Genomic DNA, 4,626 nt, shown 5'->3' on the forward strand with positions numbered 1-4,626 from the left:
TTTCGGTGAGACCGAAAAGTTACGAAAGGGAAACAGAGAGTTTGCAATCCCATCTCGGTGAGACCGAGATCCCTATCGGTAGAACCGAATTGCTAGGGTTTGGCAGTGGCTTATGACAAGTGAAACTCGGTGGCGCCGGATAGAAAGAATCGGTAGGACCGAGTTTGGCTTAGGGTTTAGGTCATATGTGGATATGGGAAAGTAGTTGAGGGTTTTGGAGCATATCACTAAGCACATGAAGCAAGAGGCTCATTAAGCAACACCTCATCCCTCCTTGATAGTATTGGCTTTTCCTAAAGACTCAATGTGATCTTGGATCACTAAAATATAAAATGAAGAGTCTTGAGCTTTTGAGCTTGAGCCAATCCTTTGTCCTTAGCATTTTGAGGGTTCCACTTTCACATCCATGCCATGCCAATCATTGAGCTTTCCTGAAATAATCATATTGGAATAGCATTAGCTCAATGAGCTATATGTTGTTATGAATTACCAAAACCACCTAGGGATAGTTGCACTTTCACTTATGCTTTGCCATGCCATGGTACAGGACGAACCGGTCGCAGCTGAAGTCCCTGTACGCGCACGGCACCTTGGTGGCGCCTGCGACGGTGTCCTGCTTGGGGTAGTTCGTGTCGGCGCGGCCGCAGTCCTCGCCGTGCACGCCACGGCAGTAGCCGCACACCCCGTGCCCGGCCTCACACTGAGGTTCATCACGAACATGGTAACAACAAGATCATCGGAGTAGATTTTTCATGTGTTGTATACTTATCTAGAAATAAATCTATGCATGTCGTACGTTGAACACGGGGGCTTGAGGGGGAGGAGGCAGGCCTGGCAGTGGAGCAGCGCCACGTTGATCTGCGTCGGCACCATGTCTTCCTCTATCGCCGCCATGGCTCGATCTGCTTGTCGAGGCTCCCACGCGGATTCCCCATCCTCCCCTCCGCCCACCAGGCACGCCTCAACTCATCCCCCCGCACGTCTCCTCTCCCCCATCCGCTAGCGCCGCGAACTCTGGCACCAGATCTATCAGGAGAGGCGACCGCTAGCGGAGGGAGGAGGAGGAGGCGCGGAGTAGCAAGAGGTGCGGAGAGGCAGAGGAGGACGTGGGTGGAATAGCCCGATTTTTTATCTTTGGGTGTCCCTGTCACCGTCGTTGGGGCGGAGGAGGCATCGATGGATTGGGAGGAGCGGCGGCGTGGGAAAGATTTGGTGGGGCGTAGGAGGGAGAGGGACGGGGACATGCAGATTAGTTGTAGCGCGGGGCACGGGTGCGGTGCTCCTATCACCCTGTCTATCCATAGAAGTAGCGTGGGTAATATACCCACGCTACTGCTGTCAACATACTAGTAGCGTGGTTTTTATACCCCGCGCTACCACTATGGTCCATCCCGGGGACACGCTGAGGATCACTTACTACTAGCATGGGAATGGTAGGCCCGCGCTACTACTATTCTCTAGTAGTAGTGCACTGTTTTGACCCATGCTGCTATGAAGTAGTAGTAGCGTGGGGCTCTTACCCCTCGCTACTATTAAGTATCTACCTATAAGGTATTTCCTAGTAGTGAACAGTTGGGTGTCAAACAGACTCCGAATGCGATGAATCTTGGCAGGCAACCTACTAACAACATAACAACACCGCACGCCAACTTTCATCCCATTCAGAGAACATTTTCCGGCCACTTATAAAATAGTATTTTGGAGGTGTCGCGTGCGCGTGCGAGTGTGTATGGGTTCAGAACGGACAACGGAAAGAACTGGGAGATCTGAACGAACGCAAGTTTTGAAAACATGTAGATGCAATGCGGATGATGACATGGCAAGATGCAACACGCAAGCGAATGACAAGGCAACAACAGTGAATAACTGGAAGACACCTGGCGCAACTGTCTCGGGGCGTTACAAAGAGATCCTTAACCATAGCAATACTAGGTTCAACTTTAATTTGCTCAGAGGGTGTAGGTGTTCTAGCATTACTCTTACGAACCACAGTTGAAGCTTTAGCATGATCCTTTATTCTAACAAGGAAAGGTGGTTTTTCAATATAAGTGGTAGGAAAAATAGGATCAACATTATAAGTGATTGTATTTTCTTCAACTTTAATAGTTTCAACTACTTTTACTTCAATGGGAAGATGCTATTTAAGCCACTTTTCCTTAGGGATACCAACATGAGTAGCAAATGATTCACAGAAAGAAGCTAGTATCTTAGAGTCAAGTCCATATTTAGTGCTAAATTCACGAAAAGCATCGGTATCCATAAAAGATTTAACACAATCAAACTTAGGTGTTATACGTGACTTCTTACCTTCATCGAGTTCCCAATCTTCTGAGTTGCGTTCCATTCTTTCCAATAAATCCCATCTGAATTCAATAGTCTTCATCATAAAAGAACCAGTACAAGAAGTATTGAGCATGGAGCGATTATTGAGAGAAAGCCAAGCATAAAAAATTTGAATAACAATTTCTCTTGAGAGCTCATGATTGGGGCATGAATATAACATTGACTTAAGCCCCCCCCCCAAGCTTGAGTGATACTTTCTCCTTCACGAGGCCAAAAATTATATATATAATTACGATCACGATGAACCAGATGCCTAGGATAAAACTTCTGATGAAATTCCAATTTCAATCGGTTGTAATTCAATGATCCAATATCATCACATAGCCTAAACCATGTCAATACCATTCCCTTCAGAGATAAAGTGAATACCTTCTTCTTGGTAACATCCTCGTGCATACCTGCAAGCTTAAATAATCCATAAACTTCATCCACATAGATTAGGTGCAAATCGGGATGTAAAGTTCCATCTCCTGTAAAAGGATTAGCTAGCAGTTTCTCTATCATACCCGAAGGAATTTCAAAGTAAACATTTTCAGTAGGTTTAGTAGGTTGAGGAGCAACTCTTTGCTCTACTGGTCGGGGTGAAGATACTCCGAACAAGCCCCTGAAAGGATTATTTTCCATAGTAACAAGTGAGAGTAAATTTCAGCACACTATATAAATTTTTCCTTAGCAACTTCCACCTACCAAAGGCGCTTCACTCACCGGCAATGGCGCCAGAAAAGAGTCTTGATGACCCAAAAGTATAGGGGATCTATCGTAGTCCTTTTGATAAGTAAGAGTGTCGATCCCATCGAGGAGCAAAAGGAAATGACAAGCAGTTTTCAATAAGATATTCTCTGCAAGCACTGAAATTATTGCTAACAGATAGTTTTGTGATAAGGTAATTCGTAATGGGTCACAAGTAACAAAAGTAAATAAGGTGCAGCAATGTGGCCCAATCCTTTTTTGTAGCAAAGGACAAGCCTGGACAAACTCTTATATAAAGTAAAGCGCTCCCGAGGACACATGGGAATTATCATCAAGCTAGTTTTGATCATGCTCGTATGATTCGCGTTTGTTACTTTGATAATTTGATATGTGGGTGAACTGGTGCTTGGTTACTGCCCTTCCTTGGACAAGCATCCCACTTATGATTAACCCCCCTCGCAAGCATCTGCAACTACGAAAGCAGAATTAAGGTAAACCTAACCATAGCATGAAACATATGGATCCAAATCAGCCCCTTACAAAGCAACGCATAAACTAGGGTTTAAGCTTCTGTCACTCTAGCAACCCATCATCTAATTATTACTTCCCAATGCCTTCCCCTAGGCCCACGCAATGGTGAAGTGTCATGTAGTCGGTGTTCACGTAACACCACTAGAGGAATGACAACATACATCTCATCAAAATATCGAACGAATACGAAATTCACATGACTACTTATAACAAGACTTCTCCCATGTCCTCAGGAACAAACGTAACTACTCACAAATAATATTCATGTTCATAATTAGAGGGGTATTAATGTGCATAAAGGATCTGAACATATAACCTTCCACCGAATAATACAAGTAGCATCAATTACAAGGAGTAATAAACACTACTAGCAACCCACGGGTACCACTACTAGGAAAAGGGCTATAGATAGGATTGACACTAACAGCGCACCAGGGAAGTAGTGCGCCACTACTATATACTAATGGCGCACCAGTTTGTGATGCGCCATTAGTGTGGAAGACACTAATGGCGCACCAGAAAATAGGTGCGCCACTAGTGATAATTTTTTTTTCATTTTTACATACATACTAATGGCGCATCCTACCGAAGTGCGCCATTACTAGTTCTAACTAGTAATGGCGCACCAGACAGGGAGTGCGCCAGTACTGAATTTTTTTTATTCTTTTTTTTGCAAAACTACTAATGGCGCACCGCCTCACTGTGCGCCATTAGCAGTTTAAACTACTAATGGCGCACCATGTAAAAGTGCGCCATTAGTATATATATATATATATTTACTTTTCTGCAAAACTACTAATGGCGCACCTTTGCCCAGTGCGCCATTGCTATGTCAAAAAAATATTACTAATGGCGCACCGACCGCAGGTGCACCATTAGTAAGATTCCCCCTAGCTAATTCCCTCCCTCTCGCCAGATCCCCTTCATCCCTCTCCCTTGCCCCCCTAGCTAATTCCCCCCGCTGCCCTGACCCACGCCGCCGCCGCCTCCCGCCTCCGTCTGCGTCGCCGCCCCCACGCCGCCGCTGCCGCCCCGCGCCTCCGTCTCCGTCGCCGACCCCAC

This window comes from Triticum dicoccoides, chromosome 6A (assembly GCF_002162155.2).
Source record: "Triticum dicoccoides isolate Atlit2015 ecotype Zavitan chromosome 6A, WEW_v2.0, whole genome shotgun sequence".
NCBI classification, from domain to species: Eukaryota; Viridiplantae; Streptophyta; class Magnoliopsida; order Poales; family Poaceae; genus Triticum; species Triticum dicoccoides.